Raw genomic sequence first — 15,788 nt, forward strand, 5'->3', positions numbered from 1 at the left:
GAGCGGCATCGTCGACTATCACACCATCGGTTGTCTCAACTCCTCCACCAACTCATGTGTGTACACCGTCGGCTAAAGATTGGGCTCCAGCTATCTCTAGTCTGGATGTACCTGACGACACGCCCACCAACTGTTCGATGATGGTCATAAACCGCGGCGCCTATCTGCGACGAAGACTTCGAGAACAGCTGTTGGACCATCATCTTTACCTACAACTCCGTCGACCACGACGACACCATCCCCGACGGTGGCTACTCTAGCAGAGTGGTGGTGCACGAGCGGTTATTAGAGAGGATAGCAAAGAATTAATAGAGTATCACTGATGTTGTGAATTCACAGGAACAGGGTACAACTGATGCTTCTAGGAAGCAAGAAGCCAAACCTATGCAGGTCGAAGGTGAAGCCACAAGTTGTATTCTCAAATTTAACAAAGTGGATAAAGATAGTGAGGAGGGTTTGTGTGATGACTGCACAGTTTCTGTTGTTTTCTATAATGAGGAAACATGGCTTTCTATGAAGGAAAAATAGATGAAGATGTTCCCAGTGTTAATGTTGGTGAGTCAGATGAAGTAACTAAGAATACAAGCCAAGAAACCAAGGCAGAAGTTGATTTAATTGATGACGTCATAACAGAGTCAAACTTTACATCTAAAAATATAGTTGAAGTGAATAGTGCAGCTCATGAAGTTAACGAAATAGAGGTAAAAGATCTTGCATTTGCTGACAAGGCTAATGTAGCTCCTTTACACCTTCAGCATGACTATGAATCTGTTCTGGAAACTATATAGCATGAGAAGGTCGAAGTACCAGGTGGTTGTCAATCTCATGAAATTGAGAATTCTTCAGCACTAGAACCGAAGAAAGAGTTTGAGATGGAGGTTGATGGTGTTGTTCCATTGCAAGGAGCTACAACTTCTATGGCCTATGTGGTCCACCATGAGCCAAGGTCCATTGATTTTCTTGAGAATGATAGCGGTAACCATTCTAGCCCAACTACCGCGTTGGAATCATGTGACCACGTGCGAATTAAAGAGAGCATATCCCATGAAGTTACCATGGCCACAGTTGATCAACCTATATCTGTTGATCAAGTTGAACTGGTCAACCTGAATGAAGATGAACTTGTGGTTGATGATGATCAACCTGATTTTGATCCAAGGTGTGAATCTGATAGGCTCGATAAACCTAGATGTATTTCCAAAAAGGATGATTCAAATGAGATTGTTGAAGATAGCAAATCACTGGAAAATCAGTTAGAAATTTGCAATGCTATCAATTATTAAAATGAGCCATGGCATGATATTCATTCAAGGCTGGAAGGGTCAGTTGCTTAGGATGTTCTTTACAACTTGGAGCACCGAGTCACATGGAATGTTCAGGTCTTTAGATCCATTGATGGTGCTACTGCTTTTGGTTTTCCCAAGACTTCTAAGGAAGCTGCAAGAGCTAGTCTTGTAAGTGGATTAAAGCAACCATGGCCACCACCTATGGATTTTGGGTGCTTGGATTTGTGCATGGCCTCCAACAACTTGACGATCATGATCCTCGGCTTGAGGCAAGCCACATTTCAAGAGGTGGGGAATGTCAGCACACTGCCAGGTAGGGCTCTTGACAGGTTGGGAAGTGGGACACCTTCATCTATAAAAGGGAAAATTGTACACACCAAAGGGGATCAATTACCATTACCGGAACTCACTTACTTGTTTTCCAAGTTCATCTCTCTCTTCTCTACTACTTCTACTGTTCTTCCTCGCATGTATTTCGGTTATGAACATTGTGGAGATTCTGAAGTCTGAATACAGCTATCTCGTTCCCTAATCCTCTTCTTCCTTCATCTCTGGATCCCTCTTGTATTGCTAACAGTGAATGGTCCACGAATTCGAAGTCCAATCCTTATGTGTCTTCTGCTTCCTTTTGTAGTTTTGTTTTGCCACTTATTCCGGATTACTTATCTGATAAGGATCATCAGCGTAATTTACTAGTACGGATTGTATCAACATATTTTGGTGCGAATCCTTATCTGATGCGGATTTTTTGGAACCAGACGTGGTTTTCTCCTACCAATACATATGGGTGCTGCCATCATAAAACACAACATCAGCCAACACATCTAGTCAGTTGTGCACCATGTAAGCTACTTCATCTCGATCGCTGGCATGTACCGATGAACAGGAGAGTAGGTCTCCGGAACCGGCATCCTCAGCAATCCTACACCTAGAGATGGTGAATATGGTTTTTGGGAAGCACTCATCTATGTGGTTGCTCGATCACTTCGTCGTCCTCTTCAACATCGTCGCGTGGGCATTTCACATCGTCGTGAAGAACAAGATGGTGTTGAATGTAGGCATTGTCTTCTCTACCCCATTGTCAGCAATGAACAAACATTGTTTTCTCTAATTTGTTCATACATCATTCTGCTAGTTCAAGTTTTGATCTTAATTTGCATGATACACATGTTTATATCTATTTATGTTTTGTACTTGTTTGTTGTCAGGGCCAAGCTTTATTTACGAATTAAATGAAAATCAATTGTCCTTTTTCAGCAATCTAAAAACTTTATTCTAGGATATTTTGTTTTATGGTTGTATTTGTCGATACTCTAAGGTCCGAGAAGTTCTTTAGTGAGCATTTCAATTAATTGCTAACGAGAATGATGATTTGGCTCTCTGCCATGCAAGTCCTTGTATCCAAAGGCAAACCTCAGGGTAATCTTACCCAGGAGTAGGAGAAGGCTTATAGAGATGCCAACACTCTCTTTGTGGGCGATGTGTTTGGTACAGTTGTAGATGGGCTACAATATGTGTACCTACCTCATACTAACGTTAAAGAGTTGTGGGATGCTCTGGAAGCCGAATATGGCAGCATAGATGATAGTACTGAGCTGTATATTATTGGGGGCCTACATTGCTGGAGGTCCGCTGAATGTCTATATTACATATTTGTGTTTCAAGAGTACAATAAAAGCCATGCCAAAGATCACTTATTTATGAAGAAACGATCATCTGTCTAACATATAGTGTATTTCATAACATTTCCACTTGCAGACAAAGTTAACCTTCGATTAAAGTAGTGTACAAGGATGCTGAACACCGAAGGCCGAGGCTAGCAAAGCTGAAGACGGAGAAAATACGTTATTGTCCTTATATCATTTGTAAACAGTGTATGTGTTGGGGGCCTTCGTCTTTCGAATGTCCTCAAAAACGTAATTTAACAATGTTTTCCAAGTGTAATATGTGAACAGGTGCCTTCGGTCTCGGATCAGAATCACACAGTGTGGAAAGCACGAATAATACGAAGGTTGATGCAGCGCTGAAGCTACGTGCAAGGGAGCTTCAGCATGACGACAGAAAAGGGAACCGACTTAAAAGGGAAAAGGCTATTTAGACCTCGGTGGATTACCTTAAAGTTATTAGCAAATGTAAAGGGTCTGGATGTAATTTTACACGGGCTGTGTCCCGTACCTATAAATAGATGAACAGTACCCCCGTACTGTTCACGCTGACTTGTACTTGCTTTTGCGTCACGCTTGTACTTTTTGCTTCTGTCAAGCCGAAGGTACTTTTGTAATTCAGTATTGTTTCTGTCTTCCCATGATAATATGATAATAATGAATTAATAATGTTATGTGATTATTTATGTTGTTTCTCATATTTCATATGCTTCTTCATTTATTAATATATACTGCAATCACGAAGGTATGTCCTTCATGACCTTCGTCTGAAAATCATTATATCCTGAGGGGAATAATGCTTCGAAGGACGAAGGGCTTTAACATTTAACATCTTGTGTTGCCTTGTTCTTAATTTATAGTATTTGAGAACAAGTCCCCAACATTGGCGCCCACCTCCGGTGAACCCTTTTTCGACTACCTTCGGCAAGTACTGACCTTCGTCATGCCACCGAAGAAAGCTTCAGCGCCAGGGGCTGCCGCACTGCAGCCACTGGACCTGAACCAGGAGACCCTTTCTCTTTGAGAGGCCCGAAGCCAAAAGAGGAAGGCCACTAGTCCAACACTCCAGGAGGAGGAGTTGGACCAAGAAATCAGAAACATGGAGATAATCCATCAGTAAGTGCAAAGGAAGGAGAAGATGGCCCGACTGGCTGATCTTCAAAGACAGATCGACGAAGCCACTGAAGAAGTACGCCATCTTGTTCAAGACGAACAAGATCGAAGGCCCCAACATAGGGAGCTTCATCAAGAAGGCTTGTTCAACGACGATGGATGGTATGATGATTTTAATCATGATACCTTTACTTTTGATGATGCTTCTCCCTTGGCAGCAGAACTACAGGCTATCCCATGGCCCCCATCATACAAGCCACCTCAGCTTCCCATGTATGATGGGCATTCAGACCCGAAACAGTTTTTGATGAGTTATGAAGCAACTATATCTTCATATGGAGGCAATGCAGCTGTCATGGCCAAGTCCTTCGTCATGGCAGTTCGGAATGTGGCCCAAACATGGTATTCTTCTCTTTGGCCAGGGACGATTACTTCGTGGCAGAAGCTCAAGGATATGCTGGTGACAAGTTTCCAAGGCTTCCAGACGAAGCCAGTCACAGCTCAGGCCTTGTTTCAATGCACGCAAGATCATGAGGAGTACCTTCAGTCATATGTCCGAAGGTTCTTGCGTCTTAGAGCACAAGCTCCTACAGTGCCCAATGAAATTGTCATTGAGGCCATGATTAAGGGGCTTCATCCAGGACCTACCGCCCAGTATTTCGCTAGAAAGCCCCCATAGACTCTGGAGAAGCTGCTTCAGAAGATGGATGAGTACATCCGGGCTAACAATGACTTCCGCCAAAGAAGGGAGGAAGCATATAGGTTCTCTGAAATGACCAAGGGCTTCGAAGGAATAATCCACCCGAGGCACGTCAGGTCAATTCACAACTCCACCCAGAGTGATGATAGAGGAAGTCAACAGCAGAGGCCACAGTATTCTTCATAAGCTTCGGGGCAGCAACAAAGCTTTTTCCGGCCACCAGCTCCAAGAGGCAGAGGCGCCAGGGGCTTCGGAGGAAGATATGGGGATCAGCCCAGGAAGATCTACTACCTATTTTGTGGTGAAGATAAGGGCCACAATACAAGAACGTGCCAAATCACCATCCAAAAGCAAAAAGAAATTGCAGAAGCCGAAGCCCGGAAAAGTCAACCGAAGTAGGTTCTGCACACTGCTTCGTGTCATTCTCCCTATATACCAGAATATGTGGGTAATCATCCTGCAGCTTCTGTTGCTTCGGCTAGTCAGCCGCAAGTTTCTTGGCCACAGCTTCCACCTCCGCCGCCACTACAACCTGCCTACTCACATGGTCAGCAGCCAGAAGGGAGCCAACAGACCCATCAGCAGCGAGATTTCAGGGAGGGGTCTGAAGCTCGCACAGTTAATAGTACTGTGCTAGAATCAAAACACATATATTGAGAGATATCCTACCTCTGGCACAGTTTTACATTCATTGTCATTTTCTTTTAATAAGGAACAATCAATGTAAACCTACTTTTCTTGTCATTTTTAATTTCCTGTACTAGCTTCGTTTATGTCAAAATGAAATGTACCTTCGTCACAGACTTATGAGAATGCCGAAGCTATGAAGAGATATTCCTTCAGGAATGCAAAGCTAAAAATTGCAGTGAAAGTTTCACCGAAGCCACAAAAAGTCATTCTTAAAGAGCGCAGCGTAAGTTTGCTGAAACTTCAAAAAGCCGTTCCCAAGGGAGCGCAGTGTACGTTTTCTGCTCAAAACTCGTTCCTTAGGGAATGCAGAGCCAGATACCGCCGAAATATAAGGCGAAGCGCGAAAAGTCAACGCGAATACCGCCGAAATAGAAGGCAAAGAAGTTCAAAAGATGTTCCTTAGGGTATGCAGAACTTACACCGAAAAATAAACGGTGCAGCCAAAAAATAAACGGCAAAGAGATTTCAGTCATTTCTTAGGGAATGAAGGTTGTGGATGAAGCTTCGGATGTGTGTGTTTGGGCATTCATTTGCACGATACATTAGCATCATTCTTTGCAACATATCATCGCATCATATCGCATAACATCACATTATACATCATATCACATCAATGACATCAATTGAAAATGAGGCCGATCTTCGGGCAATGCTTTACAAAAAATGAAAAGATGCCAAGGCACAAAGTAAGCTAAGAACCACAGCTTCATGAGTTCTGATGCGGAAAAAGGGATCTATTGTTTACGAAGCATTGATGTTTTACAAAGTATGAATGATTTTTACGAAGCATAAAAGCTCTTCTTTACGAAGCATAAAAACTCTTCTTTATGAAGCATAAAAGCTCTTCTTTACGAAGCATGAAAAGAAGGGAAGGTGTTTTTTCGCCGTAGGCTCAAAAACGGTATGTACAAAAAGTTTCATGCATCGCAAAGAACTGAATTACAAACCACTCATATATTACATTCAAATCTATAAGCACTGAATATTACAAACATAGTTCAGCAAATGTTACATCAATGTTCTAGAAAATGTTTTTACAATAGCTACTCTTCTTCCTTCAGAACTTTTTCTGCAGCTTCGGTTAGCAGCTTGGTAACAACTTTATCTACAATAGCTTCGGCCATATTAATAATTTCTATTGTTTTCTTTGTCTCTAGGTCGGCCAGTGGGTCGAATGGCTCTATGGGAGGAGATAGTTCAGCTGCGGTAGGAGACATAAATTAGTTTGAAGTCATAAAAATAAACAACAAAGTTAAATGCGATTAAGTAATACCTATCTGTCTTTCGAGTTTCGTAGCTTTTTCAGCCGCTTTTGTTGCTTCTCGAGCGTCATGAGTATTTTTTTCGCTCTTCTTCATTATTTCATGGGCCATCCCTCGGCCGCCATTTTCCCAGATATCAGTGAAAAATTTTCCGCCTGTTGGGGGCATTCGTCTTCCAAAGGTCCTCAAAAACGTAATTTAACAATGTTTTTTGAGTGTAATATGTGAACAGGTGCCTTCGGTCTCGGATCAGAATCACACAGTGTGGAAAGCACGAATAATACGAAGGTTGATGCAGCACCGAAGCTACGTGCAAAGGAGCTTCGGCATGACGACAGAAAAGGGAACCGACTTAAAAGGGAAAAGGTTGTTTAGACCTCGGTGGATTACCTTAAAGTTATTAGCAAATGTAAAGGGTCTGGATGTAATTTTACACGGGGTGTGTCCCGTACCTATAAATAGATGAACAGTACCCCCGTACTGTTCACGCTGACTTGTACTTGCTTTTGCGTCACGCTTGTACTTTTTGCCTTCTGTCAAGCCGAAGGTACTTTTGTAATTCAGTATTGTTTCTGTCTTCCCATGATAATATGATAATAATGAATTAATAATGTTATGCGATTATTTATGTTGTTTCTCATATTTCATATGCTTCTTCATTTATTAATATATACTGCTGTTGGGGCGAAGGCGAAGACGCTACCCTTCGCTCCAGCCTTTGTCTTTCTCGTTGCGCCAACGGAAGTCGAAGGACCGGTGAGGTCCACCCCTCCCGTTGCACACTACGAGACGAAGGCCTACGACGATGTCGCCCCGTCCCACGTCCTCACTCGGCCTCGGGGCCCACGTGGGATTCGACCCATTGTAACAGGCCCCGCACGGGGAAGCATGTTACGGGCCCGATTTGTAATAGTTTTTCTGTAATGACAGTCTGTAACCCTCCTTTATAGGAATATTCCGGGGATAGTTCAGGTGCCTGAGGGTACATGTGTCCTTACATCGAGATGTTGGGCACTCAGGCACCTATAAATACCCCCGTACAGTGCCCTTGAGAGGTTGAATCAACAGAGCTTTTGCCATCTCGAGTTGAAACCTTTTTTACGTTGCTTTCATCCCCCCGTTGGATCAACTTTCCCAGGAGAGCCAGTTCCAACATTTGGCGCTTACGTATGTGGACGACATCGTCGTCACCAGCAAAAGCAAAGAAGACCATCTGGCTGACCTCGCAGAAACGTTCGCGAACATGCGGGACGCTCGACTTCTCCTAAACCCCAAAAAGTGCGTCTTCGGCATCCGCCAGGGGAAGATACTAGGCTACCTGGTGTCGCACCGAGGAATCGAAGCCAACTCAACCAAAATCCAGGCCATCATCAACATGACGCCCCCACAGTCAGCCAGAGACGTCCAACGACTGACAGGCAGATTGGCCGCCCTCAACAGATTCATTTCCAAGTCTGCAGAGCGAAGCCTACCTTTCCTCAAAATGCTTCGTGGCGCAAAAGACTTTGCATGGGGACCAGAGCAAGCGGCGGCCTTCGCTTCACTAAAGCATCACCTGTCAGAGCTGGCGATTCTTATAAGCCTCAACCCTTCGCTACCCCTGTTGCTCTACGTCACAGCTTCGCCGCACGCGGTCAGCGCAGCGCTGGTTCAAGAATAGGACAGGGAGGGCACAACCAGACAATGTCCAGTTTATTACGTCTCCGAAGTGCTCACGCCATCCAAATGCAACATGACAGAACTGGAAAAAATCGCCTACGCAGTCGTTATGGCTTCGCGCAAGCTGCACCATTATTTTGAAGCGTTCAAGGTATGGGTCACCTCGGACAGGGGACTCGGTGAATTATTCAAAATCCGGAGGCATCTGTCCGGATCGCCAAATGGGCAGCCGAGCTTTCCGGATACCATATCACATTCGAGCCCAGGACAGCCATCAAGTCACAAGTCCTAGCAGACTTCATCGTCGATTGGACCGGGCCAATAACGCAGCCGGACACGCCTGCAGAGAAGGTGTGGACCATCCACTGCGACGGCGCATGGTGCCATGCGGGGGCAGGCGCAGCTGCAGTCATTACTTCACCCACAGGGGTCAAGCACCGATATGCAGCACAACTCAGCTTTGCTTTGGAGTCTGACATATGCACCAATAATGTAGCAGAGTACGAAGCCGTCATTCTCGGCCTTCTCAAGTTACGGGCACTTGGTGTCACCACCTGCACAATCAGAATAGACTCCAAAGTGGTTGTCGGCCAAGTCGAGAAAGATTACTCAGCCAAGGACCCCGCACTTATGCAGTATCTCGCGGCCGTCCGCAGTCTCGAGAGACAATTCAAGGGCTTTACCTTACAGCACGTGGACCGAGCCAAGAATGAGGAGGCCGACGCATTGGCCAAGGCAGCCGCCAGAGGCGAGGCCCTGCCCTCCGACGTGTTCTACCATGTCATCGGCACGATAGCCGTCCGCAGCCCAAAGGGCCTCCAAATCACCAATGACACCGAGGGCCACCGCATAGTCAACCTCATCATGATCGAAGACTGGCGGGCACCAATAACCCTGTTCCTGCAGGGATACTACCATCCGAGCGATATCAACGAGGCCAAACGCCTCAAACACCGAAGCCGGGACTTCGCACTCATTGAGGGACAACTTTACAAAAAGGGGGTCAGTCAACCCATGCTTAAATGTGTCACCGAGACCGAAGGCGTCCAGATCCTACGCGAAGTCCACAGCGGAACTTGCGGCTCTCACTCAGGGCCTAGGGCCCTAGCCGCCAAGGTGATCCGACAAGGCTTCTACTGGCCCGCTATGATTTGCGCCACAAATCGAGTGACGAGGTCCTGCGAAGCCTGCCAAAAATTTTGATGAGGACATCACTATGAGTACGACTACACCAGCAGCACCTCCACATCAAGCGCCACTTCCTTCATTAGCTGGGCCAATCACTCGGGCCCGTGCCAGAGATCTTAACTTCGTCATGCTACTGAAGAATGACGACCAGCCCAACTGCGGCCCATAGTGGACGACCTAGGGTTGGCTGCCCCTAGGGGCTGCCCCCCCCTCTCTCTATTTATATAGGAGCTGCGCCTCCTTTGTTCGGCGAGTTTTGTTTTACATCTAGCTTTAGCTACCCCAGAACACGCACAAATACGTGTTGTCCTCTGTGATTCAGAACTCCACCTCGAGTGATATTAAGATTGCTCGCATCTTTTTCTTGTTCGTTCTTCGATTGCGCACAGGAAACGATCTTCGTCATCATGTCGATCTCGCATCATCAAGGTCGGTAACCATTGGAAGTTGGTTCAGCGATTGCATTGGCGCTTCGGGATCGCTCGTCGTAGTCGGATCGTGAGGGTCTACTTCCACCAAATCGGAATTATCTCCACTCACCGAAAGATCGGGCACTCCAGCTTTATCAAGTGGTATCAGATTTCTAGGTTGATCGGTGAGTTTATCGAGTGTTTTTTTTCTCCTACAGTCCACAAAACCACATAAAAATTCAGGTTAGACCTTATACCAGCACCCTTTTGAGCCTCACACCTTCTTTCAATAATCTGCATTGTTGAATTTGTGTGCTTTCGCGTCATTTGTTACTGGTCGCATTGTGTTTTTTCTCACCATCCTTCTTTCTTCCTTGTTTTTCTCCTTCGGTTACATCAAACCCTAACGCGCCACAACCATCTTCCTTATTTTTCTCCTTCGGTTACATCAAACCCTAGCGCGTCGCAACCATCTTCCTTGTTTCTCTCCTTCGGTTACATCAAACCGAGTCAACGCCACTTCCTTATTTTTCTCCTTCGGTTACGTAAAAAAACAGAAAAAAACCTAGTCAACGTCGCTTCCTTATTTTTCTCCTTCGGTTACGTAAAAAAAACAGAAACAAAAAAAAGAAAACGAAGGAGAAAGGATACAAAGCGGTTGTCTCATCTCGGTCGTTTTAATCATACCTTCCTTAAACCGGGCATAACTTTTCGCTCGGTTGTTCAAAAAATCTGAAATTTTTACAGGAGCATGTTGGCACCATTCTGAGGCCGTCAAACGGACCGAAGGTCGGTTTGGCTTCGACAAAATTGTCAAAAAATTTCAGGAAAATAAAGAAAAAAATCCGTCAAAGTTCTCGCACTACTTCCTGATTTTCTGTAGACCACATCTGAACTCTGTTTGAGGTGAAATTTCGTGTAGCTCCTAGTTTGTTGCTCCTTGTGCTGAGAAAAATATCAAAAAAATCATACAAAAAAAGAGAAACAAAATCACCTGTGATTCCTACTAGTACCTTTTTGGCCTCGCTAGTACAATATTTGCGGTACTGCCATTCTGCTAGTTCCATCCATCCTTTGCACTTGTGGCCAGCAATATAGTTTCGTGTTTTGCACTATAATTCAACTTTGCATTATTGTTTGATCATGCTAATCCTTGACTTGAGTGCAGCCTCCCAAAACTCCATATATTTCTACAACGAGAAGGTTTCTGTTTCTCCAGGCAATCGCTCATCCAATCTTTCACCGGTTCCACCTGTTGGTTGCAGTTCACCACTGTGGCTTGGTAAGAACGGATAAGAATTTGATAACAGCATTTCATTGAGCGAGTTGTCACCACCATTTCCCTGTTGTCGTCGGTTTTTCTCCTTTTGGTGTTTTGGTGTTTGCGCTAACTATGGCAGGAGCACACGACACGGTGGATGCCCAGTTGCTGGAAGTAAGGGGACAAGTTGATGGACTTGCTGCTGACATTAGGACGATGCATGAACGGCTTGATTCAACGATCACTTCGACGACCGAGTGTTTCAACCAGCTTGACCTTGCTCAAACGGCGACTCGCACCACACTCGACACCATCCTGGCACGCCTTGATGCGTTGACCACAAAGATGGAGCAGGACTACGGCGGTGACACTGAGCAGGACGATGGAGATCGCCGTGGTCGTGCACGCCATGTGGTTCGTCATCCCCCTAATGACTTATTTTCTAAGATTAAATTTAAAATTCCACCTTTTAATGGCAAATATGATCCTGCTGCATATCTTGATTGGGAGTTAGAGGTTGAACAAAAATTTTCATGCCATGATATTGCTGCACATTCTCAGGTTAAAGCTGCTATTAGTGAATTTACTGATTTTGCTTTAATTTGGTGGCGTGAGTATAAAATGAAACATCCCACTGCCATTCCAACCACTTGGGATCAGTTGAAAGCTGCGATGCGACATCGATTTGTGCCTTCGTATTATGCTCGTGATTTGCTTAATAAAATGCAGCGTTTTCAGCAAGGTTCTCAATCTGTTGAGGACTATTTCCAGGAGTTACAAAAAGGTATGATTCGTTGTGGGATATTGGAGGACAACGACGCTGCTATGGCACGTTTTCGTGGTGGTTTAAACCGCGAAATCCAGGATATACTTGATTATAAGGAATATTATGATATGACTTCTTTATTTGAATATGCTTGCAAAGCTGAACGTGAAGTGCAGGGACGCCGCTCGAAGACATATTCTAACCCTTTTGCAGGACGAAGCTCGACATCCACCTCAGCACCAGTTCCCCCTACGCCATCCACGTCCACCACTACTCCACGCGAGAAGATGACCAAACCAGCCAGCACTTCCCTACCCACAGGTCGTACACGGGATATTCAGTGTCATCGCTGTAGAGGATTTGGCCATGTGATTCGAGACTGCCCAAACAAGCGCACTTTGCTCATTCGTGACGATGGTGAGTACTCTTCCGCTAGTGATTCTGAAGAAATTGAACATGCACTACTTGCCACTAACCATGCAGCTCAGGCAGAGGTACATGTAAACCCGGGCGACGCTGATAGGTATGAAAGTCCTGTTGTGCAGCGTGTTCTTAGTACACAGGTCGCTTTGCCCGAGAAGAATCAGCGACACACTCTGTTCCATACAAAGGGTGTTGTGCAGGAGCGGTCAATTAGCATCATTATCGACAGCGGCAGTTGCAACAATTTGGCGAGTACCATGTTGGTCGAAAAGTTGTCGTTACCTACTCGTAAGCATCCAAACCCATATCACATTCAATGGCTTAATGATGGTGGTAAAATAAAAATCACGCGTTCCGTGCGTGTTCCTTTCTCCATGGGTGCTTATTCTGATTTTGTTGATTGTGATGTTATTCCCATGGAAGCATGCTCTTTGTTACTTGGTCGACCTTGGCAATATGATACTGATAGCTTGCATCATGGTCGTTCGAATCATTATTCTTTCATTTTTAAGGGTCAGAAAATAATTATACATCCAATGACCCCTGAACAAATTGTTAAAGATGATCTTGCCCGAGCTGCTATAACTGCTAAACAACTTGATCCATCGCCCTCTGTTCCTTCTGAAATCAAGTTAAAGGCTCCTGTTTTACTTGCTACACGTGCTGATTTTGATGATCTATACGGTGCTCATTTGCCATGCTATGCACTTGTATGCTCTAGTGTCTTCATTTCACTTGATGATGCACCATCTTTGGATATTCCCCCTATGGTTGCTAACCTTTTGCAGGAGTACGCTGATGTCTTTCCCAAAGACTTACCACCGGGTCTCCCACCACTTCGTGGCATTGAGCACCAGATCGACCTCATTCCCGGCGCACAGCTTCCGAACCGCGCACCGTACCGTACAAATCCGGATGAGACGAGCGCCAGGTACAGGCGTTGCTTGACAAGGGATACATTCGTGAGTCTCTTAGCCCTTGCTCTGTTCCTGTGTTACTTGTTCCCAAGAAAGATGGGTCATGGCGTATGTGTGTAGACTGTCGTGCTATTAATAACATCACTATTCGTTATCGATATCCTATACCACGCCTTGATGATATGCTAGATGAGCTTAGTGGTGCCATTATTTTCACTAAGATTGATTTGCGTAGTGGTTACCACCAGATTAGAATGAAACTGGGTGATGAATGGAAAACGGCTTTTAAAACGAAATTTGGTTTATATGAATGGTTGGTTATGCCGTTTGGATTGACTAATGCTCCCAGCACTTTTATGCGAGTGATGAATGAAGTTCTAAGGCCCTTCATAGGATTGTTTGTGGTTGTTTATTTTGATGATATCCTTATTTACAACAAATCTAAGAAAGAGCATTTGGAACATTTAAGTGCTGTTTTTGATGCATTGCGTGCTGCCTAGTTATTTGCTAACATGGAAAAATGCATCTTTTGTACACGACGTGTCTCGTTTCTTGGTTATGTTGTTACTCCACAGGGCATTGAGGTGGATAGCAGCAAGATTGCTGCCATTCGGGAGTGGCCTACACCGACGACGGTCACACAAATTCGGAGCTTTCTTGGACTTGCCGGTTTCTACCGCAGATTTGTTCGTGATTTTAGCTCCATTGCAGTGCCTCTACATGAGCTTACAAAGAAAGATGTGCCATTTGCATGGAGTGATTCGCAGGAGGAAGCGTTCAGCACTTTGAAAGATAAGTTAACCCAAGCTCCCCTATTGCAATTGCCTGATTTTAATAAAGTGTTTGAGCTTGAATGTGATGCTAGCGGTATTGGGCTAGGTGCTGTTTTGTTACAAGAAGGAAAACCAGTTGCTTATTTTAGTGAAAAATTAAGCGGTGCTAGTCTGAAATATTCTACTTATGATAAGGAGCTTTACGCTTTAGTGCGCACTTTGCATACATGGCAGCACTATCTTTGGCATCGTGAGTTCATAATTCATTCTGATCATGAGGCTTTAAAACATATTCACACCCAAACAAATCTGAACCATCGTCATGCTAAATGGGTAGAATTCATTGAGTCTTTTCCTTACATTATTAAACACAAGAACGGGAAGGACAATGTTATTGCTGATGCTTTGTCTCGTCGCTATACCATGCTGTCACAGTTAGATTTTAAAATCTTTGGTTTGCACACTGTGAAAGATCAATATGTTGACGATGCTGATTTTAAAGATGCTTTCGTCCATTGTATTATTGGGAAACCATGGGGCAAATTTCACATACAGGATGGGTTCCTGTTTCGCGCTAACAAGCTGTGTGTTCCAGCTAGCTCGGTTCGTCTTTTGTTGTTACAGGAAGCGCATGGAGGCGGTCTCATGGGGCACTTTGGCGTCTACAAGACACATGAGGTGTTGGCTGCCCACTTCTTTTGGCCTCGAATGCGCGCTGATGTTGAGCGCCTTGTTGCACGCTGCACTACTTGTCAGAAAGCTAAGTCACGATTGAACAACCATGGTTTGTATATGCCTTTGCCTGTTCCTACTTCCCCTTGGATTGATATTTCGATGGATTTTGTTTTGGGATTGCCTAGAACTAAGAAGGGGAGGGATAGCATTTTTGTGGTTGTTGATCGATTCTCAAAAATGGCTCATTTCATACCTTGTCATAAGACTGATGATGCTAGCAATGTTGCTGAATTGTTTTTTAGAGAGATTATTCGTTTGCACGGTATTCCCAATACAATAGTCTCGGATCGTGATGCTAAGTTTCTAAGTCATTTTTGGAGATCTCTGTGGAATAAATTGGGAACTAAATTGCTGTTTAGCACCACTTGTCATCCTCAGACTGATGGTCAAACTGAGGTAGTTAATCGAACTTTGTCTACCATGCTTAGGGCTGTTTTAGACAAAATTTGAAACATTGGGAGGATTGCTTGCCTCATGTTGAGTTTGCTTATAATCATGCAACACATTCTTCTACAAAGATGTGCCCTTTTCAAATTGTTTATGGTTACATTCCTAGGGCGCCTATTGCTTTGTTTTCGCTTGAAGCTGCGGACGCACCACACATAGATGCTGTTGCACATGTTGAACAACTGATTAACCTCCATGAACAAACTCAACAAAACATTGCTGCTACTAATACAAAAAATCAGATTGCTGGTAGTAAAGGAAGAAAACTTGTTACTTCTGAGCCAGGTGATATGGTTTGGTTGCACTTGAGAAAGGATCGGTTTCCTACTTTGCGCCGTTCTAAATTAATGCCTCGTGCTGCTGGTCCTTTTAAGGAGCTAACAAAGATTAATGATAATGCTTATATCCTTGACCTGCCTGCGGAATTTGGTGTTTCCACTAGTTTTAATGTTGCAGATTTGAAACCATATATGGCCGAGGATGAGGAGTTGCCG

The sequence above is a fragment of the Zea mays genome, chromosome 2, assembly GCF_902167145.1.
Source record: "Zea mays cultivar B73 chromosome 2, Zm-B73-REFERENCE-NAM-5.0, whole genome shotgun sequence".
Classification (NCBI taxonomy): domain Eukaryota; kingdom Viridiplantae; phylum Streptophyta; class Magnoliopsida; order Poales; family Poaceae; genus Zea; species Zea mays.